The sequence below is a fragment of the Cygnus olor genome, chromosome 11 (genome assembly GCF_009769625.2).
Source record: "Cygnus olor isolate bCygOlo1 chromosome 11, bCygOlo1.pri.v2, whole genome shotgun sequence".
NCBI classification, from domain to species: domain Eukaryota; kingdom Metazoa; phylum Chordata; class Aves; order Anseriformes; family Anatidae; genus Cygnus; species Cygnus olor.
Genome location: NC_049179.1, coordinates 8,913,755 through 8,935,964, shown reverse-complemented (window position 1 = coordinate 8,935,964; position 22,210 = coordinate 8,913,755). Strand labels below are relative to the sequence as shown.

General features: G+C 56.5%; 1 protein-coding gene across 1 annotated transcript in view; it reads left to right on the top strand.

Annotated features, from left to right (window-relative positions):
• Positions 1 to 22,210, top strand: part of LINGO1 (leucine rich repeat and Ig domain containing 1) — a 126,365-nt gene that overhangs the window by 64,426 nt on the left and 39,729 nt on the right. The window contains exons 4-5 of the mRNA XM_040570642.1: positions 11,813 to 11,971; positions 15,752 to 15,837. The gene's annotated coding sequence lies outside the window, so the exon portion shown is untranslated. The remainder of the gene's footprint in view (positions 1 to 11,812; positions 11,972 to 15,751; positions 15,838 to 22,210) is intronic.

The following is a 22,210-nucleotide window of genomic DNA, read 5'->3' as shown; positions in this document are numbered from 1 at the left end:
GCTGGCTGTTGTTAAGAGCAAGTTACAGCCCCTAAAGCAGATGTGTGGGTAGATAACACTTGGGAAATGAGCAACAAAGCAGGAAAAAGCCCCCACTAAAACATCTTCAGAAGTTCACAGAAGGTTCAGCTGATGTGTCGAGGGAAAATTTAGCTTTATTACCAAGACTAGGGTTCAGCCATTCCCTCCTAAGCACCCGAGCCAGCAGTCCTCGCAGCAGAGGTGGGAGCGATGCAAAGAGCATCCTCCCCTGCCATCACCTGCACACTCGTCCGGCTCCTTCAGCACTGCCAGCACAAGTGGTGGGTGAACCTCCACACATCTAGAGGCTGATTTTTCAATCAGACGAGCACTTAAGCCTCCCAGAGTTCAGGTACTTGTCTCTCCACTGCTACTCCTGCCTCTTCAGTGCAAACAAGTGGGCTGGAGATCCCGAGAGAACAAGCTTTGCTCTGAAGTTGCCAGTGCCTGGGGCTCGCGGGTTGGGGGTGGCACGAAAATAGCCGCTCTTTGAGCTCGGCTCCCCGTTGTTCACCCCCAGCAGTGGCTGAGCCACCACCAGCTTTTTCTGTCTACGGAGAAATGTTGCAGGCCTGCAGCAGCGCCGGGGAGCTGCCGCTAAATGCCCAGGAATAATGATCCCACTGGCGGAGCGGAGATGGGAGGCAGCGGAAGCAGCAGCAGCAGAAATAACAAGCAAGCAGCTCTCCGGCGCTGGAGGGCTTGGGGAAGGCTCGGGCTGAGTGCTGGGTGCCAGATCCGCTTGGGTTTTTCCTGCACAAGGACTTGGAGGAGAGCAAGCAGCCGGAGAGGTTTGCACCTCACCGTGGCACCCCATTGCCTGCAGCGTGCCCCCGTGCGCAGCGCAGAGATGGGCAGCGCCTTCTGCTCCTCCTCCTGCACATGGAGAGGATGGGGGTGGGTTGTGAGGCTGCACCAGCCACACCGAGCTCTTGCAGCCGTGCCGAGCTGGGCCGTGCCGTGCCGTGCAGCTTCTCCCTGCTGCCTGCTGGGGACCGAGGTGGCTGCCACCCAGCACCAGCAGGCAGAGCAGCATTGCCCACCCGGACCAGAAACGCTGTCCCAAGGGACCTGCTGCTCGTCTTGTCCTTCTCCTCCCACGGGGCCCCTCCGAACCCGCCCAGAGCAGCACAGCAGCCAACTTTTAGTCTTGTCAACTTAGTCTCTGCCTGTTCCTTTCTCTCTCTTCCTCCACTTTTATGCTCCCTCTCCCGCAGAACCAAAACATTTTGGAGACTCTGCACTCCGTGCTAGCCTATTATTCACAAGCCCTCCTATCTCCCTGCTTCAGGATGCTGCCTGGATCCGACCAATTACCAGCTCCCTTGATGTATAACACCATAAAACCCTTAACCTCATTATAGAAAATTTCTTTTGAATGGCCTTTAAAAACCATCTCATTACACAGGAAGAACTGTAATTACCTTTAACAAGACAGAGATATTGTGCGAGCGACTGCGTTCGGGCTGTCAAAACAGCAGCGGTGGGAGTTCATCTCCAGCCGGTTGCACCACAAGGGCAAACGCTTTGTAATTCCTTCCCCTGCCCCGTGCTGCGTCCCAGCCCTCCTCCTGCCCCTCTCTCCTCTCTGCCCACCTTCGGCGAGCAAACACAAATCCTGAGCTTCAGGTCCCGTCTCTGTTCTTCTTCCCTGGGTCTTGTCTCTAACGTTTTTCATCTCTGCAGAGCTCTGAGGTAACTCATGGCCGATGGTGTCCAAGGGTTGCTGGGGCTCCCGGTGGGAACGGGGTGCTGGGGTGGTTCCCAGGACTCAGCACAGCCCCAGCACCTCTGGCATGATAAAACCTTTCCTGAGCAAGGCCGCCTGGGTTTGATGGGGAGGGCTGGATAAGAAAGAAAAGGCTTCTTTGAGGCATTTCCCCCCTTCCTCTGCTAGGTCCAGGTTTGGCCTCTATTGACCGACCGGGACGGGCATGGGGCCACCTCTGCCGCCAGGACCTGGCTCCTCGCTGCTGTGGCACAGCTCCTCTTGGAGGAGGACTGGAGGGGTTAACTTGTTTTCCTTACTGCACGCATGTGACTCAAAAGACGATATTTTTTCCAAACAAAATTTTTCCATCCCATCTGTCACTAATGTCAATGCACTCCTTTGCCCAGATCCAGATTTTTTTTTTAACATTAAGATCTAACATTATTTTAGAAAAATCAGAGTACGTGTTGCCAGAGCTGTGATATTTTCCATTCCTCAGAAAGTCGCTGCTGCAGCGTTTAACCCTTGGTGTTCATCACGAGGGGCTCCGCTCTCCTGGCCCCTGCTGGGCACCTCTGCCTCCTGCTGTCCCTTCTCTCTTGGGGGCTTTCGGGCTGCTTGTTTCTTGTGACCCTTTATTTTTTTCTACCTTTGGGGTGTTTTTATTTTATTTTATTTATTTATTTATTTTATTTTAATGTGGCTGCCCTGCACTTCACAGCCAGCCAGAGGGCCCCAGCAAACGCTTCTGTGGCTTCGCCTCCAAAACATGCACCTGGTTTGTGCTGGTCTTGTGCTATGCCAAGGAGAGGAGGGTGGACACCAAGCAGGGCAGCTGGGCCCCTGCTAATTGGCCTTAATTGCCCTGAGCAGCCCTCCCCAGAGCCCCCATGCCATCCAGCTGGTGCTCCGGGAGACGCTCGTAAGCTCAAGCCCAGCCCCCTGAGCTTGGGTGGAGCTGGGTGCATCTCGGGCTGCTTCCCTTCCTGCCTGCATGGAGCTTGTCCCTGGCTGTTGGTGGCCCCTGCTCTGGCTCTGATGGCTTCCTTGGCTCCTGTCTGAGGGAGCAGCCAGCCCTTGCTGCCTCCTGGTGCGTTTCTGAAGTGTTATGGCGAGTTTTGCCCCCCCAGCAGAGCTGCGGAGAGGTGCCAGCTTCCCTGCTGCGCGAGGTTCCCTGCGTGCCTCCTTGGAGCTGGGTTTTTTCATGCATTGTGTGTGTAATTCCTGGGCTGGTGTGGGCAGCCCGGCCCAGCCTGCGTGCGTTGGTCCCTCCTTGTGGTGCTGCTCAGGACCCCCAGCCTTGCCAAGGGCATGGCTTGTGGTGTTCTTGTGGGGCTGGGGTCTGCGCCTGCGTTGTGGGGATTTGGCACAGGTTTTCCCACCGAGCCTCCTGCAGGGTGCTTTCAGGTGCAGCTCCTGCCTAGCTGGCCTGTCTGGGGGCAGATGTGGCTGCGGGGCAGGTCCCTGCCCCCCCAGGGACCCTGCCCCAGGGCTCCCCCTGCTTCGCCTGCCCTCCTGGGAGTGCCTTGGCACAGCCCCCTCATCTCTGACCTTTCCAGTGCCGTGCCGCCGTGTTGGCTGCCGGAGCCGTCTCCAGGTCCGTTTGCTTTCTAACGAGTCTGTGGGGATGGAGAGGAAACGGGCAGCCAGTAAAAATGGAGCGTAGTGATAAGGTCAGAGCTGCTGGTGTGACACAATAACTCACCAAACGTCGGGGGTGCTGCGTTTCTGTGTGCTGCCCCCCCGGCTGCGTAGGCAGGGATGGGGCCCCCGTGCCACGGGGCTGGCGGCTCAGCCGTGCCGGCTTGTGTGGCCCCCCCGGAGGCGGGTTAGGGACCCTCAGGGTGTTTTCATGAGGTGCTGGTGGACTCTGCAGGTGTCCCAACCCCTCCACCACCATGCACGTTGATTGTGCCCTAGCTCACCGTGTTGTCAGCTGCGTTCCCTGATAGCATCCAGCTGGGGGTGCTTTTAGATGAGGCTTTTCCGTGCCCCTCCAGCAGCTTAACTGCAAAGGGCAACTGAGCCTCCCCTGCTTGCCAGCAAGGGCAGAACCTTCCTGCGAAGCTGTGCTGCCCCAGCAAAGCTGTCCTTTCTGAGCCCGGGGGAAACGCGCATCCCAAAGCTTTCCGAGTGGCTGCACTTCCCCAGCAGTAGCGCGTATGGGGGCCCCCCTGTGCTGCCTCTGACCCCTTCTAGTTCTCCACCTCTGTCCCAGCACATCTGTCAGCTTGTCCTCTGCCAAGTGCCACTGGCCAGCGGGGACATCCCCTGTCCAGCCGAGGTACGTTTGATGGCCTTCGTGGTGGCGGAGCGGAGCCCGGTGACCTCGCCATATGGCCGGCTGTGCCAGCGTGCCCCGAGCCTGCGAGGGGCTCGGAGCGGGGTGCTGAGGGAGCAGCCAGGTGTGTGCAGCGCAGGCAGGAAAAGGCCCAGTTCCCAGGGCACAGGAGCGAAGTTTTTAAGTTCTGGAAGTGAAAACAAAGCAGTCGGGGGGATCACGGGTTGGTGCCAGGTAGGCAGCAGCCAGGTCTCACCCTGGTCGCTGCGTTCCTCGTCTGGATGCTGGTTTTTCTGCAGGCTCTGTACCCAAAAACTGGGGCTTGGGCATCTCCCTTGGGTGAGCTGCAGTCGCTGGATTATCCCTCGTGCCCGGCTCTCGCGTGCCCTAGCGCCAGCTGCAGGTGCCGTGGATGGCTGCCCAGCCCGGTGCTTTTACAGCCCTTGGCTTTGCTATTTCAGGTTCTTGTGCGGTGTCCTGGGGACAGTCTTTTGTGTGGCGTGTAGTTCGGTGAATATGTAATGTGTTGTTCCAGGGCTTTATTGCTTCTGTGCTGCACTGATGTAATGGCATTTGGAGAGCTCTGGCACTCCTATTAGCAGCTGGAGGGGAGCAGAGGAAGGATGTTCTTCCTCTCCGAGCCCATCATCTTCCCCTTCTGATGCTCTCAGCCATGATATAGTGGTCTGAAGGAGACAACTTGTCTCTATTAGCACTCAGTGCACAACAGTCAGGTGGATCGTTAGAAGCAGCTATGGATTGGCCTTGTTTTTAAAAGGGATCTAAAATATTTGGCCAAAGCCCCGTTGGAGCGTTTTCAGCTATTGGGATACCTTCTGCTAGACAACTTGGCTTCCCTGCTCCTAGAGCCCCTACCCGAACATGCTCGGAGGTTTGTGGCAGTCTCGATGTGGAGGGGAAGGAACTTGTGAGGCTTCAGCAGTGTCGTTGGCACCCGGCTGCAGGGGGAGCATCTCACCGGGGGCAGCGCAGGGTGGCACGGGTGCTGGGAGAGCCTGCAGCGGCTTGGGGGGTGGGCAGGCTCTTGCCTTAGTTAGATGGGGTTGGAAATGTTCCCCTCCTTGGGATCTCCACGATTCAGGGCAGGACTTAGCTCATGTTCCTAGCTGGACTCGGGTCAGCTTCTGGGCTGTGACCCGGAGGGCAGAGCCTGCTCCCCACCAAGCCCCGTGGCCCTGTCCCACAGCGCTGCAGGGGCCTGACCCGAGGTGCCTGAGCTTACATCTGCAGGGAGGCTCCCAGCGGGTGAAGGCCCTGTTTCCCTGCATTGGCCCTTCAGCACCTTGTGGGGTTGGGCCCCTCGCGCTCGGTAGCTGTAATAGCTAATTTTAGCATGGCGGCACTCATTCAATCTGCAGTTGCCAGAAAGTGTGAGTGACGTGGATTAATACTGCACAGAAAAAAAGTCAAGCTTCTGGTGCGAGATCAATGGATCATAACTTGGTGACATTTTAAAATACATCTTATTAGCAGTTCGTATCTTGGCGCTTTCCATACATTCCCCTGACCCCTTTCCCTGCCGTCCCAGGGAGCTGCTGTGCACGTGGCTGCTGAAATCACGTCGGCTGCATGGGATAGCACTTCGTGGCTTTTATCCCATGGAAAAGATGGTGATGAAAAGAGATGAAAGAGCTGCTGGTCACCACAGTGCAGTGACGAGGCCATTAGTGCTCGCAGCTGTGATGGCTGGGCTTTTATTCCAGGCTGGCTCAGGGCATCTGAGTCCCCCCTCGCTGTTGAAGTTGCGGTGCCTCTGGGACCAGTCCTAACAGAAAGGTGAGGCTGGGAGAGCCCGGGGAGCCCAAGGCTGTGGTCCTGCCCTGCAGGAGGATGGAGGTTGGGTGGAAAGACTGCGCAGGGAGTGCCTGTGCTGCTCGGGAGGTGAGCAGAGGCTTGGCGCTCTCAGTGCGTAAACCAGCACCGATGAGCGGTGAGGTGAGAGGTGCCCTGGGCAGGGCATGTCCTTGGCTGGCCGTGACCCTGCTCGGCGCCGGGATCGGGATCTTTGCACGGAGACCCTTGTTTGGCAGCTCAGGTGTCTTCCTCGAGGCCAGGGCTCAAGGTTGAGGCTGTCTCCTTCTTCTGGATTGGGGTCTCTTGCAATTCCTGTGCTCGTCTTCTTTCCCCACGTGCGGCACTCATGTGCGCACGCCGCTCTGCCTTCCCCTGCTCGGGAGGAAGCTCATCTGCAGCCCTCGGCTCCTCCTTCCCCGTGGAGGAATTGCCGGGGTCGGAGGTTGGGGCTGTGGGGATGATCCCTCTCTGGGTAAGCCCGGACGAGGAAGGTGCTGTGCGGCTTTTCTGCATCAGCAGAGTGTGCTGGAGAAGATGCACTTTCCTCTGGTCCCCGGAGTCGTCAGGAGCTGCGCTGAGTTTTGCTCAAATGGAAGATGCTTATGTACACTTGTGTAAGCAATGAAGTGACTCAGGTTGCCCACTCAGTCTTCTCTCTCCACAGCTTGTTCCCCGAGTCCCTCTGGATGCGTCTGAAGCATCCTAAATAAGACCTGTGTGCGAGGTGGAGGCTGTGCTGAGCTGCTCGGGGAAAAAATAGGCCACTGCTTTTCTCACGCAGGCAGGCATTTAAAGAGCCTGTGCGGGAGGAGAGTGGGCATGTGGCGAAAGGCAAAGCGAGGAGCCATCCCCTCCCTCGGCAGCTCACCTGCCCCGCACGAAATGGGGACGCCAGGGAGCCTGGCCGCTTTCTGGTAGCGTTCGTGGTGGCACTGGCTTTGCACAGCTCTCCTTCACACAGCAGAGACCACACGGGAGGAATGGTTTCCATTTTGCTTTGCCTGCCTTTAGAATTTACAGGACTGCTCGATTTTTACCTCTGCACCCAGAGAAGTCGATGGCAAAACTAGCTCCCCAAAAAGGGGTTTGGTGCTGGAGCTGGCAGGAATCCCTGCGCTCCCCCGCTGGTTTCTCCAAGCAGAGCATCCGTCTTTGTCTTCCAACCCGAGATGCTGTCTTTTTGCTAATTAAATGAGGAATATCATCTCTTTATATTTCTGTCAGCTGACTTCAAATTAAAAAGGGACCTATAGGAATGAGGAAAAAACCCTATCCTCCCTTTGTGGGTTGCCTTACTTGTTGTTGAAGTTTTTTTTGCCGACGGATAATTCCATCTGAAGGTCTCCCGCGATGCTGCGGTAACCCTTGGATGCTGTTCAAGTGCATCCTAGCCCCCGGCGAGTGCTCATTGCCTCCTAATTGCTCTAAATAAGTTGGGAATGATGAAATTAAAGTGCCGTTGATATCAGGCAGCCCTGGCACACTGCAGTTACAGGCATGTGAGGGAAGTGGACAGATGGGGAGATGTTAGGATAATGGGTATTAAATGTGGATTTTGCCCTGTTTGGGATCCCCAGCTAGGCACGGTTCAACTTTGCGGCTCAGCAAGTTTGGCAGCTTCCCTTCTGGCACCCCAGGTGAGCGTTCGGCACGGGTTGGTTACGTATGGGACATAAAGATAAATCCACTCCCGAATGACCTCTTGGTTCCCCAAGGTCCCTGCCTGTTGTGCTCTTTGGGGCCGGAGCTGTGTGAAATAACCCTGAAGCCATAAACCCCCCAAGCCTATAAATCCTCGGTCACTGGTCTTTGGGGCGACGTGATTGAACCGAGTAGGTGGGGCTGTTGGGCTGTGCTGGTTTGTTGGGCAGGACTGAAGTTCCCCCTTCATCGCTTCCTAAACACTAACTGGTCTCCAACACCCCTGTGCCTGCACATAAAGCTGCCCTCTGGTTTGAAGTGTGGTGTAATGGGCTGAAAACTGAGGTCTGGGGCTGGGAGCTGCCCTGGGGAGCATGTGGGGTCTGTCTGGCAGCATTCAGCAGCTGCTCAAGCGCTCTGTTCACCAGGACATGTCTGCTTTTAGTTTCTTTTGCTCGTGATTTTAGGGTCTGTGGTCACAGGGAAGGATGCTGCCTTCTTGGCTGGCATTGTTACCGTGTCCCGTAGGAGTGAAGGCACATGGATGGGACCCAGACCTTAGGCTAAGACCATCCTGTGAGCCTGGGGTCTGTTCCCAGCCGGAATAGACTCCTCATGTAACCCCTGGGGAGAAACAGTCTGAGCCTGGGCACATGGACCAGCAATTCAGCCTCATCCCTGCAGGGTGCTCCCCTCCCCGATCCTGCAGCGAGAGCTGCCCAGGTGTGGTAGGGTGATGCTCGAGGGGGCCACGGTGCCCCAAATACCCCATTATCGGTGGCTGCAGGAGATGAGGGGCTTCCCTGCAGCTGCAGGCACTGCTGCCGTGGCCTTGGCTTACAGGTGGCCCTGCTGCTGCCATCATGCAGCTCGTGGTCCCGAAGATGGACGGCAGGTATGGCGCAGCAGTTTTCTTTCTAGAAAAATGCCGATCACTTTAACCACTTGCCCAAGATCTGGGCTAGAGTCCAGCCACCTGGACTTGGATGATAACTCTCCTGATGCTGCTCGAGCTGGCCTTGTGAAGTGTCGGTGTTACCAGCACGCTTGAAGTGGCCCGTGGATGTCCCAGCTGGGCTGCGGGATGGGTGGCTGGCTGCAAAGTAGTGGAAAGCTGCGTTGGTGCTGTCTGAGCCACCTCTGCCCCTGTGACAGCCCTCGGCCCTGATTTCGGCTTCCCCATGGCTTGTAGGATGTGTGCCCTGTGACACGCTCACCCCGGGGCCCGCTGCCCAGACTTGGGTTGAGGCAGCAGGATCCTTTGCTCCAGGCTTGGGGCTGGACGTTCAGGACCCTGAAACTCCACCCGCTGCACATTTAAAGGCCAAAGGAGAGGCGCGTCCTGACCCAGTGGTCTGACCTGCTGTGGGACAAAAGCTAACAATCGTCCTCTGCCGATGGCTTTGCCAAGTGCAGGGACTCTTTTGGGGCTGAGCAGCTGGCTCCCAGAGGCAGGGAGCTGCAGGGCCGCAGCTCTGCTGGCAGGGCGAGGTCTCCGAAGCCACAAAGGAGCAGCAGTTGTTCCCGGCCGAGGCGCTGCAGCACTTGGGGTGTAAATTAAAGCACGTTAACTTCCCCAAACAGGACCAGGCTGCAGGGGTGTGGGGACGATGCTGTTGGTGCTCTCCAGTGGGTGAGCAGAGCGGTCTTGCCGCCCTGTTCGGGTGCCCTCCTGTTGTTCCCTCTGCCCCCAAACGCCCGGTGGCAGCAGCGGAGCACCCAAGGTGTGTCTGCTGGAACCTACCCCTTGGTCCCTCAGGGACATTAGGTGTTCGTGCTCTCTCCTCGCCTTTCTCTGCACCCCCTCTGAGCAGGGCATGTCTCAGAAGCCCTGTCTGGGTGAGCAGAGCAGGCTGCTGCCCCGGGATGTCCTGTCCCTGCCCCGCAGGGTGCTAGGAAGGCTCCTTTCCCCTCTTTGTGCCCTCCTGGCTTACACTGCGTGGAGCCTCCCACCCTGAGGTGAAGCCTCTCACCATGTCCACCTTCAGCAGCTGCTTCCCTGCATTGTGGGCTGTAAACGTCCCCTTAATTTAGTGCCTGCAGTGCACTAAAGCAGCAGCCTTAGCGCAGGCTCTGCATAATAACCCAGGAGGCTCTGGATCCGTGGCTCTGGCACGTGGCTCTGCTCCCTGAGGGCTGGAGCCTCGGCAGCTGATGCCTCCCTTAGCCCAGGTGCCTCTGCCCGTTCCCAGGTCCCATCCCGGAGGTGCTGGGGACTCTGCTGAGCATCCCCCCGACTCGCTTCTGAAGGAGAATCCCCTGTTAAATAGAGAGATCCAGCCTAATCTGAGCAGGCAGGCTGGTCCAGGCAGCGACGCGCGTGCCTCCCCAACGTTTCCTTTCTTCTGGCTACACTCGCTAGCGAAAGGTGGTTTTCTCCCTCACAGGAGAGAACAACAGCTCTGACCTTGAGGAGAGAAATGATGAGGGTTCGGAGTTTTCCTTCCCTTTTTGTTGCTATTTTTTCACGCAAAATATTCACGTTGAGAGGGATTTTTGCTTAAACAATTTATGCCCAGTGGATAGATTTATTTCACTCGGCTGCCAACCACAAGAAAGCCCCGTTATTCCCTGTGGCATGGTGTTTTTTTTCAATACTCATAAATACTCTGTGCTAAATCTGAGTTCGTTCTGTGCAGGCAGGAGGAGCGGTGCTCCTGCCCTGTTGCCTGTGCTGGATGTGCCTCCTCAGTGCCTCGAGCAATGCTCAGCGCATCCTCAGTCCCCTCGTCTTGCCCACGATGTCCCCGAGGAGCCTTCCCTGAAGCTCTGGGAGCTGCCTCCCCGCACCTGATCCAGCTCTGCTCCCTCCTTATTTCCACCTCGCGGGGATAAAGGTTGTGTACAAACTGTGCTTTTTCCATGTCCTTGGCACCAAGAGGTGCTCCGCATGCAGCGCATCCAAATCCCACCTGGCTGCCACCTCCCACGCCTCCGCTCCCTGCCCATCCTGCTCATACCCTGCTGTCCTGGCTGGGCAAAGAGCACATTTCCAGGCTGGCTGGGTGTTGTGTTCCTTCAGGGGAGGAGGGGAATTGAGAAGGTTCAGTTTAGGATTCGAAGGATTTATTTCCAAGCAGGCATCGTAGGTGCAAAGTGAGTTTTCAGGCTTGGTAGCAGAGTGGGGAGTCGGGGTTTAAAAAAAAAAAAAAGAGGTTCTTCAACTGAAAAGTGGGCTCAGAGGGAGACGTGTTCTTTTAAACACATCAAAACTGGCCGTTTTTAATGCTGGTGACGGATTACTTAATATTCTTTCCCGAAGCCCCGTTCCAGGCGATGGGATGTGCCTGCAGGACGGGGGCTGCCCGGCTTGGGCACAGGGGCTCCTGAGCTGCCACGGCGTTGTCCGCTCGGCAGCCACTGGCGCCTGCCTTAGTTTCCCTTTCCCTGCCTGCTCCCCCCAGAACTCAGCCGTGAGGTTTGGGGAGCCCTGGCTGCCTCATCTCATCCCTCCGGGGGTGGGTTAACGTGGGGGAGGGCTCTGGAGCAGGGGCTTTCTCTCTGGGCAGATAAATGTGTCTGTGTGTTACCGAAGCAGCAGCAATGGCTGAGCATCACCGTGTGGCTTGATGCTGTCGAGGTGCTTAGCCTAAGCCCTGTCTAATCCTCTTTCATCTAGCAATCGGGCTAGTGATCGCGCAAGAACAGGTTTTCTGACGCCGGCCTTGGGATCTGGTGGCGTGTGCTCGTGCTGGGGGGGAGCGCTGCCTCGGGGGGCTGCGTGCTGCTGCCCCCGAACGGAGCCAGAGGCAGGAGGGGAAAGGGAACGAGTTGGAGCCTCCGCGCTGAGCTCTGAACGTGGCCTCTGGATCTCGGGCTTCGGTGTCAGCTCTTGTTTTTGTAACGTTTTACAGCATATGATTTCTTTGCTTGGCCTCTCGTGGAACATAAACCAGATTTTTATAGCCGTGACTTTAGGTTGGATTAAAGGTTTGGTGTCTTTTTTTCTTTTCCTTTTTTTTTTTTTTTTTTTTACCATCCTCTGAATCTGATCTTTTTCTGCTCCTCTCTGTTACACGCTGCTGGTGCACCCGGGAATCCCGCAGCTCGCTGGGGAGCGTTAGGAGTCGTTGCAGCGCAGGGAAATGCAGGGCTTTGGGTCAGCACTGGGGGGTAACTTGAGGGAGGAAGAGAAGGAAAACTTAAAGCATGTTTTAAATAGTTCGGTTCTTTTCCTGTGCGTTACAACCCCAAAGTCCTCTGGGCATCTCCCCAGCTGCCACTCCTTCCCACGCCCTCGGTTACGCGGGGCCAGGAGCTGCCGGGCTCCGTGGGGTGACCGCGGCGCTGGTTTCTGTCCCCCCAGCCCCTTCTCACGCTCTCCCTCCCCTCCTGTCTCGCAGGGCTGAGCGAGGTGCCCCGCTGCTCCGCGCCGGGTCCATGAGCCGGGCAGGACCTTGCCCTTCCCAGCCGGGGCCGCGGCACCCCCACGTCGCTGCGCTGCACGGGAAGCCCCCCCAGCACCCGACACGGAGCCGGAGCCACCGAGGTCTGCTGCCACGGTAGGTCCTGGGGTCGTCCTTCCCCATGCCTCTTCCAGGAGAAGGGGACGCTGCAGAGCTTCGCTGCCCCGCCTGCCCCGCACGCATCTCCCCATTGCAGCTTGCGCAGCGGGGGCTCGTATGAAGACCTGCAAAAAAAAAAAATAAAAATAAGGCTTTGGAGACTTTATGCACCGAATAATTCAGGTTTCAGTCAACAGAAACCGCTCACGAATTCAGGTTGTATTTAGCAAGCGGTTTTGGCTGGGGAGAAAAAGTGAAACAGTGAAAAGTTTGATTTGACATTTCAAAATGAAACCTTTCAGCCATCTGTTTCGAGATGACATTTCATTTTGAAAATTTTCTAGCTTTTTTTTTTCTCCCAGTGTGTGGGGTGGAAGCCACCTACAAACAAAATGAAAGCTTCATTTCAGACCAAACAGTGTTTCATTCAGCTCCGGCTTATTACTGGGGCTTTAAAATTTATCCAAGGAAATAATTTATTGTCTCCGCCGACCTGCGTTACCTTTCTCCGTTTTGGCCACCAAGACTCAAAGGCAAAGAAAACAACAACCAAATGCTGGTTTCCCAGCCCAGACCCTTGGAATACGTCGCTGCTGGGGCTGGAAGCTGGGTTTTGCAGCAGTTCCTGGGGCGGTGGGCAGCACGGGCGCCCGAGCAGGAGGCAGGAGGGTGATGCTGTGCCCACAGAGCAGCGCGGGGAGGCGGCGGCTGCGAAACCCGCGAGGTTGTTTGCTTTGCGCGGGCGTCTGATCCGCGAGGCATGCACTACGCAGCGGGTTTATTTTTTTTTTTCTTGAGTGAGAGCGAGCTTGGGAAGAGCCTGCGGTGGCAGAACATGTTGTACCACCGACTTAGGGGATGGCAGAAGAGGCTTTGCGGGAGCTAATTTTAGCTCTGGCGGAAAGCTCCCGCCTGTCAGGCGAGCGCACCGTGCTGAGCCCACCCAGCAGCCAGCATCCTCCTGCCCGTGGCACCCAGCCTCAGGGCCGTGGTGGCCCCACAGTGGCCGTGGGGCACCTGAGCGGTGCTGGCCCCGCTGGGCACCATGTCAGGATTGAGCAGCAACAAGGAGGAGCTGATCTGGCTACACTCCCCAAACCCCATCGCTTTTAGTGCCCGGGAAGCCCTCCTACCATAAAGAAAAAGCCGAGGCTGCCTAATTAGAGAAGGAGGCTGCACTTCTCATCTCCTACCCCCTCTCCATCCCCAGCTTATCCCAAATGTGACTCTATTAATGTTGCAGAAGTGCTGGAAGGGAGATGGCTGTGCTAGCGGGGGCTGGCATGGGGCTGTGCTGTGGGGCTGGGCCTGCCCCACGCTGGCTCGTGCCCTTAGGAAGCAGGAGTGAGGAGCTGGATCCTAGCAGAGAGAGTAGGAGAGGCCCCAAACTGTGCCATAACCCAAACCTGTGCCGCAGGGACGTGTTTGCCACCCGTTTTCTAGCAGGGGCATGCTGCTGGCACCTCCCTGGCTCCTGGCAGCCCGGGCGCACAGGATGCCCGCTCCGGCAGGAGGGCTGAAAATCCCAAAGGACCAGGCAGGTGTCCTGGTCCAGGGTGGGCAGCAGGTGCTCGCCACCCGTCCTTGTGTGTTCCATGTGCTCCTGTCAGCGCCAGCTCCCGGCTGAAGCTTGCTGCTTGCATCCTGGAGGCAGAACTTGGAGCTGTGCGAGGTCGGAAGGCATCGAGGGCCGTTGTGGATCCGAGCCCAGTGAGGGGGGCCAGCGGGGTCAGGGCTGTGCAATCTCACCGGCGGCTCGAACCCAGGGCATGGCGGTGGTGGCTGGGGGGGGGGGGGGTTGGGGGCAGAGACTGCCCTGTGGATGTGGGGCAGCCCCACAGATGCGGGGCTGTCGTGTGCCGTCCCCCAGGGCTGTAGGGCTGGGCTTATCCCACGGGAATCCCTGCCCTGGGAGGGATGCAGGGGTCTTTCCCCGAGCCCCTGAAACCTGCTGAATCACTAACCTCTGGTCTTGCCTTCACTGTTCCCATCTTCCCTTCCCCTCCCCCCGTCTTTATCAGTAGCTAATGAAACAGGCAGGGAGAAACCCAATTCGTACAGTAATTAAATTTACTTAGTGGGTATTCAGCTGGAGTAATGAGAAGTTTAATTCAATGATTAGTTTTTTCTTTCATTAATTAAAAATGGAACAACGGTGCAGTTACAGTGGGCTGCATTGATCCTCCTTGTGGAAAGCTGCTGATGGAGGAGGAGGAAGGAAGACTTTTTTCATTTTTTTCCCCTATCTTTCCTTAAAAGTCCACCCCGGATGCTCTGCCCACATACAAATACTTCTGGTGTCCCCGCTCTCAGCTGCCCCCTTTGCCCAGGTGTCCCCAGATCCCCCTGGGGGATGGAGAAGGCTTGCTCAGGGCTCTGGTGGAGCAGAACGGACAAGCAGCCCCCTCCCCACACTTCATGGGACCCCCCATGCTCCCCACGTACATCTTCTCCCTGGTTTGTCCCCAAAAGCAGCTTTTCAGCCCAAGGTGGGGCTTGAGATGCTGCCTGTGGGTGGGCGATTGAAAAGCAGGTCCCAGCCCACAGGAAGTTTGGGGTGGGAGAGTTGTTTTCCTTCCTAGCTAAACAGATTTGGAGCTATTTAAATACATTAAATTCATAAACATGTTTTTAGGGTTTTTTAAACAACTGATGTGTGATAGCAGGGGAAGAAAAAAAGAAAAATTAATCAAGATGTTTCCCAGTTCTCGGTGCTTTCTCCAGGCTCTGGAGCAATATTAGGACCTCTGCCCAGCCGTGCTTCAAAGGACAGGCTACATTCCCCGAAGCAGAGCTGCTGGTTTGCTCCTGTTTGTTTTCTTAACGTCAAAGGCTTATTTTGGTAGCTTTTGGGATCACTAAGATCCTCTGTATGAGACTTCATAAGGAAGTGCAGTCAATAACGTGGATAAAACCCAGCGACCGGCGTGCCATTGATTTGTGTTATGGCTGCTGTGTGTGCGGCGGGCTGGCGGGGCAGCAGGGCTGCTCCCCCCTCTCCAACCCCCCCACCGTCCTCATGGGGATGTGAGGAGGTGTGAGGAGAGCTAGCCAAGGGCTGGGAGCAGGAGCACCTGGGTGGGAAGCCAGCGAGCACTGAGGGCGCTCAGCGCCTCTGGAAATGAGATATATTTGCTTCCCTTGGCCATCCTGAGTGATAACTGCTTCTGGAGAGCTCACAGGCAGGTGAGAGGTGGCTGCCCAACCCAGCACTGTGTCCCTGTGCCGGGGGGCACAGGGGGTCCTGCGGTAGGGCTGTCCCCCCCCCGGCATCCCTCCTGTCTTCTGATGCTCCCCCGGTCACCTGGGGAGGAGGCCCAAGCGCCCAGCAGCGAGGCTGCCTGGCCTTGTGGAGCCACGGCGCTGATTTACAACAGGGTTTTTTTAAGAGGGGTTTTTGCGTGCCTGTGTTTCTTAAGAGATCCCTGCAAATGATTCCCAAGTGCTCTGGCCCAAATCTGTCCCGGTAGCTGTCAGCGGATCGATGCTCTGCTAAGTACAGGTCTGCTCTATTTCCATGGGAAAATGGCTTCTATTAAGCAGTTCATTTTGGTCCTTTCAGAAGCAGGTCCACTACATTTTGGTAGTCGTGTGTTCCTGTCCTCTGCAGCCTGATTTATTGCTCTTAAATACCAGCTCAGGTGAAGATTAAGTTCAGCTGAGCTCCCTTTTGGGAGGGAGAGGGGAAAAGTATTCACAGCTTTCTAATTTCTCTCCCACTTGCCTCTACCAGACGCCAGGTTTAAAGCCCTAATTGCGATATCATTTCCCCCACAGTGCATGAGCGGGAGGCAGAGGAGCGGCCAAAGCCCAGCGCGCCCCTGGCACCTGATCCCCCCGCGTCCTGCCTTCATCTGACCCGGGTAGGTGACACGCGAGCTCGGTCGCTGACATGTCGCAGTGTGTGTGATGCTCACACGCCGTGGTCGTGCTGGGACCAGTTCTGGTCGGGTTGCTGTTGCTGTAAGCACAGTAGAAATGCCTTCGCTCCCCGTGCAGCCCAGGGCTGCTGCCCAGTCCTCCTGGGGCCAGCCCTACCCACATGCCTGGAGCAGGTAGATGTTTGAGCCACCGTGCTGGCGCAGGAGAGGATTTTACCTTGGAGGAGGAAGGTACTTAACGTGTTTTAGGCAGTTCTTTGCAAATGGCACTGTTGAGAAAAGAGGGCTTTTGTCACTCAGCTGCACAGGTGGGTTGCTCCTGCTCAGCTCGCGTGGTGAGGGGCAAATGTTTTCACGGAGTAAATCATCACAGATGGCCGCGTGCTGCAGCCTGGGGATTTGGGGCAGAAATAGCTTCATCCTCCAGGAGAGGGCAAGCGAGAGGGCCGGCGAGAGGCGGCGTTTGCTGAGATGTCTCTATTACTGTCACCCAGCGCCGCGCGCTCGCCTCAGCCTCCTTGCAGCTCCCTCGCCGGGACAGTCAAAAGAGACAGGAGCAGGTTCCAGCTTGTACTGTACAGCCACATCCTCGGCTGAAATCTGTGAGCTGTCAGCTTGATGCAAGCACTGCGTGAGACGGCAAACATCAGAGCTGACTGGGCTCAGGCAATTTCCCAGGATGTCAGTCCTCAGGAGAGAACAAAGGGATCTCGGTGAAGAGCGGGATTCGGTTTCCTAATGAAACAAACAAGAGAAAATGATGACTTGAGCATCTCTTATACACCAGAGCTGGGGGGAGGAATCGTTCAGATTAGGTATTGTCCAAACTGGAATGGGATGGCAGGGTGTGCTGTGACCTGTCCCCTCGGTGCCACCAGCAGGGATCACTTGGGGGTGCCCAGGAGGCAGCATCCTGCCCCCATCTCAGGTCTGGAGAAAAGGGGGGCAAAACAGCGAGGCAGAGCTGGCTCTCATACCCAAAGGCACGCACCTCGATACTAACTTCCCCTTTACATCACGTCCTTTTCTCAAAGCAAACAGCAGGCTGCACAGGATCAACCTGATGCATGCAGGAGAGGGACCTGCGTCCTCCTCTTGCCTCACCTTTTAGGGGAAGGGGGCTGGCAGGTGGATGTTTGTGCCTCTGAAGGGAGGTGCTTCCAGCCTCCTGTTGCCATTGCCCCTGTACAGCAAGGCCAAGCGATGTGTGAGCACAAGAGGAGACCCCAAAAGGGCTGATGGCTACCAGAGACCAGCCAGGCAATGGCAGGGGGGATTTATTCCATATGTTCTGTATTTAGATGGAGGCAGAGGCGTCTATTCATAGCACTCCTCTATCAGAACAAAATGCCAGCAGGAAATGGCCAGGCTGGTTTAAGTCCTCCCTGGAAAAAACAGCGCTGAGCACCATGTGGTTCTGGCTTAAATTTGGGTGGTTTCTTCCAGAGTGCCATTTGCAAAAGTTGAAATTTTTTTTTTTTTGCTAAGAATAGTATTTAGAAAAACAGGTGTTTGTGTGTTTTCCTGATGCCTCTTCTTCTGAGAAAAGAAAAACGGTTCCTGCCTTGGAAATTGGGGATGACGGAGGGTTATGTGGTCTGTTTCTTAGCCTGATCTCTGCTATTTGGTGCAAGAATGGGGCAATCGGGTGCCCCCAGGCCCTGTCCCCCAGCCTGGCACGGCTCTGAGGCAGGCCTGAACCTGAGTGGGTTTTTAATGCATGAGGCTTATTGTTTAAATTGAACAAATCTTTGAACCTGTGTGGTTTCAGAGGGATGCTTCTCTTCCTCCCTGAATGTGTGTGCTGTAAATGCTTCAAAAAATCCTCCCTCTCCTCTCCACTGTTGCTACTTCTCCTGATACAGGAACAAACTTGGAATGGCTCAGGTTTTCTGTTAGGTTAGCGTCACGGATGTGTCTCAGATTTTCATGTTTTATAGTAAATTTTGAGCATCGGGATTATGAGAAAAGCCTATAATTGTGAGGATGGGCACCCCAGGCTCCCCGCCTCATGCTGCAGTGAGCCAGAAACCCGTTTAAGGGCGGTCAGGGGAGGAGGATGGGGGCTGTAGGGGTGCAGGAGGAGGGAAGAAAGAGATGGGAAGGGCTGAGCGGCAGCACCTGGCACAGCAGAGCTGCTGGCGGGGAGGGCAGGATGGTGCTGGGTGCCTTACAGCCCCTGCAGCCTGGGGAGCAGGATGGAGCTGGGCTTCGCTTCATTTCCCAACCTGCATCCTCTTGCAGAGGGGCTTCAGCCCAGCTCCCAGGGCTCGTGCAGGCAGGGGGTGAGCCTGGGAGCGTGGGCAGAGCCCCGTGTAGCTGGCTGTCCCCAGGCAGCTCCGCTCCTCTGCCCCAGCAGCACCAAGAAAGCCCCCACCTGAGTTGCTTTTCCACACCTTACCTCCTTTCCTTGTTTTTTTGGGTCTGTGCTCTGATCCTTTCTGCTTAATTACACCCCAAAAGGGGGGACGGGGGGGAGAAGGGTTTTAAGAGTTTTTTTTTTTTTTAAATAATTACCTCCCATGAAATATTCAGGACAGGCTGGCTTCTTGAAAACTGGCATAATTATTCCTGCAAGGCTTTTTTGCACTTCTCCGGGTCTCGTTGCATTGGGAGGGAGGCAGCAGAAGTTTCCTCGTTAGCATGGGCTGGGGCTGGGCTGGCTTGCTGCTGTAGTGGGAGGCTATTGATGTACTGGAGTTTGGGGAGGGGTGCTTTGGGGTCAGTGGGTTGGCTTCTTCCCATAAATGCTTGCCAGGGATGGACTGGGAACTTGGAAGGGAAACAGAGGTGACTTCAGTAGCATATTAGGGTGTAATATGTGTTCCATATACAGGAGAAATGCTCCTTGTGCACTGGGATGTGCTCCAGTGGTGTTGGAGCCCCACTGCACCTCTCCATCCCTGCGTCAGCCCTGGTGAGACATTGGTGGGCCATGGGGAGCGCATCCCCCTGCCCCTGCTAGGCGTGATCCCAAATTAGCATCCCATTCACCCGCTCGTTGCCGCGTTAGCTCTGCGAGGCTAATAGGGCTTAAAAAAAAAAGTCTCTTGTCACTGAAATCAGCAGCTCTGACTCAGAACACGCGGAGGGAGCGGACGTGCTGAATAAGGGGACCCTGCTGCTCGAAGGGCTCGCCTGGCAGCGCCCGCGCCGGGGGGGCTTGCCCCAGGGTTGGGGTCAGGGCTCATATGGGGCCGCCCCGTTCCCGTTTTGATGGCTAACTGCTGGTGGGGAGGGCGAAGCGTGAGCAGCGAAGCCAGCCGAAGCGAGGAGTGTTCCTGTGCCGTGTTCCACAATTAATCACGGCCACCCACGTCGCACCTTCCCCCTCCCCGAAATCCTCCCTCGCCTGGTGCCGGAGGGGGGAAGGGAGGCAGCTCGGGTTTTATGAATTAATCAAAGACAATGCCTGCTTTTGAGAGCTGCTGATTTAGAGAGCCCTTTGCAGGCGTGTGTGCAGTGTGATTTCTTAGCCGAGCACGGCTCTGGATGAGCGTGCCAAGAGGAGCGGTTCCAGCTCCCGGCCGCATCCTGGGGAGACGGGCTGAGTGGTCTTTTCATCTACAAATAAAACAACCAGGAACAAAGAAGGCAATAATATTGACTTTCATCATTGATATTCCCATTTATCTCGGCAATAATTAGCAGTTCTAGCGCTGGGAGGGCACAGCTCATAATCTCCCTGTTCCAGGGGAGATTGTTAATGTCGGCACCGGGAACAGGCGGCCGTAAAGCGCTGGGCGAGTGGGGCGGAGGGCTGGGCACAGCGTGCCGCAGCACGTGGGCACTGTGAGCAGCACTAAGATGCCTTGCTGGGGAGGATGGAGAGGTGCCCTGGGGCACCTGCAGCGCCCCCTCTGTGCACCCAGCTGTGCTGAAGGGCGCTGGGGCTCTCGGGGTCCCCTGGCTGCCTCCTGCGCAGCCGGAGCGAGCCCCTCCTGGGAGGGGAGGCAGGGCTGGTGCTTCATCATCGCAGCCTGGGGGCGATGGGCGAAGCACCTTCCCCGGGGCATGATGTGGCTCCGAGCTGTGCCAGCAGCCCTGCCTTTGGCACCCGCACGCCGGGCGCGGGGGAAAGCGGGGCGCGAGTGCTTGCGTCTGTCCCCATCCGCCCCCAGGGTGCCTGCGCCGCTCCTGCAGCGTCCCCGGCGCTTGCTGTTTGCTGCTGCCTCCTTAGGCGTTCCCTGTCCTCTTTTAAAAACCCCTCGTGGGGCTGCCTGCAGTACCTCACCCTGTACCCATTTTTGGGATGAAAGGCAGGGGAAGCGAGACGCCGAGGTTTCGGCACTGCTACCCCTGCCTCTCCCACGTCACTGTGAAAGCTTTGGCACCCGCCTGCTCCGCGCAGCATCCTGACGCGGTCTGGAGGTCCATTTCCTGCATCTATTTTTTATCGTCCCGCTAAGTGCACGTCCCAACCCCGCCTGCGAGGGCTGGTTTTCCTGTATGCAGCGTCCCCGAGCGGGATTGATCCCGCAGGAACCGCTGTCACAGCAGCCGCAGGGACCGGCGCATGCAAATGCAGGGCCGTGTTTTTATTAGGATTTAAATGAGTTTAAGGCTGGTTAGAGTGACAATGTGAGTTGAGCCAGGAGGGGCTTATAAAACTGGTATGAGAGTTCATACATCGTACGGTGAGCACGCCAAACCCCGTGGCTCCAGGATTCGGAGGAGAGGGCGGCGCCATGATGGAGCTGCGCTTGTGCGCGCGGCCGTCCCAGCGCTGTGACACCAGGGAACCCCCACGGTGGGGACAAGTTCCTCCGCCTTGTCCCCTGCCAAGGGTGGAAATGAAGCTCGAGCCGTGGGCTTGGGGTGTGCGTGCCTCGCCTCGGCGTTGTGCTTTTGATCTCTGAAGGGTATAGCTGGGTATCTGAATGAGAAGCACACGGCTGTACTGAAAGCCCAGGCAAAATGCCTTCTGTGCCTCCCTGCGTGTTTATTTGCCTAAGAGAGTGTTTTGCTGGAGAAACACGGGAAGGAGCTCGAGGGAGAGGCGGTGAAGGCGGGGGTGAGAGCACTGGGAACTTGCAGTACAATTTCAGGACACTTAAGAGCTTCTTATCGTCAGCGCTGAGACAGCGACATCAGAGGCAGCTCAGGCAATTGTCTGAGACAAATTGCTTCGCTTGATGTGTGTGTTGGGACCGCACTGGTTAAGTCTCCAGGTGAGGTACGTACAAAGCCCGAGAGGAATAGAGGAATACGTTCATATGTGCGTTCACACCTGTCTCTGTCCCTATCAGAAGTTATCTCCTGTCGATGGCCTTGCAGGCATGGAGCAGTCACCGCCGGTGCTGTGCTCGCAGCAGTCGGGCAGCATCTCTGCAGAACCCGGTCTCGTACCCGAGCGGAGCTGGTGGTGGTTGCTGCAGGGGGGAACATCTCCCCTCCTCCCCAGAAACAAAGGTTTGGCTCGCTTCAGGAGGTGCAGAGGGAAGAAGGACCCTCTGCTCACAAGTACCGTGCTGCTGTCCCCGGAGAGGGAACGCTGGTGGTGCTGCCCACGGGAGAGGTGGAGGCAGAGATGTGACAGCAGCTCGGCTGTTTCATCCTCCTCGGGGGGGAGATGGCAAGCCAGGGACGCGCCTGCTAAAAAGGCCTGCTGGTGGCATTTGGGCGTTGCTGGGGAAGAGGCAATTGCTTTGCTTTCCCACCCCGTGCACCCCAAACAGCTTGGTGCCCTGCTTTGGACAGCAACAGGGGCACGGGAGGAGGGCAGCAGGATGGCGGCGGCCGGGCGAGGACGCGTGGCGCATCCAGCAGCCAGATCAAAGGGACCTCAGCTGGTGACATCCGCCAGAAAGCCTTTAATGCCTCGCCCTGGAGCAGGGAGATTTACTCCAGGGGCTCATTTCCCTTCCCCATCACAAAAAGCTGCGTCAACTTGACATTCAAGAAACTTTATTTAATACCTTTTTATTCATTTAACAGTTTAGCTAATTGCAGTGCTTTTTTGTTATATTTATGTGCTTTTCTGGATTCATTCCAACTTTGCTGTCGTATACTCTTTACTCTGTAAAATCAGCTCATTTTGGGTTTATTACCTGCTCTCCAGGAGGATGGGGAAGAAGGAGGGTGCCCTGGCTGTGCGCATGTGCCACAGCTTTTGGGAGCTCCGGTGACGCCGCCCGGCCCCAGCAGATCCGGACACGATGTTCCAGAGGCTGCTGCTGCTTGCTCTTGCGGTGGCGGGGGCTGTTCCTGACAAAAGCGCATCTTCAGCAGCCCTGCAAGTTTGCAGACCTGCCTGTGTTTTGCTGAGTTGTTCGTTTGGGACAGAAAAATGGAAAAAACAGAAAATGTCCAAGGGTTTCACTTAGCTTTTTTCCTCTATGATGTTAATTGTAAT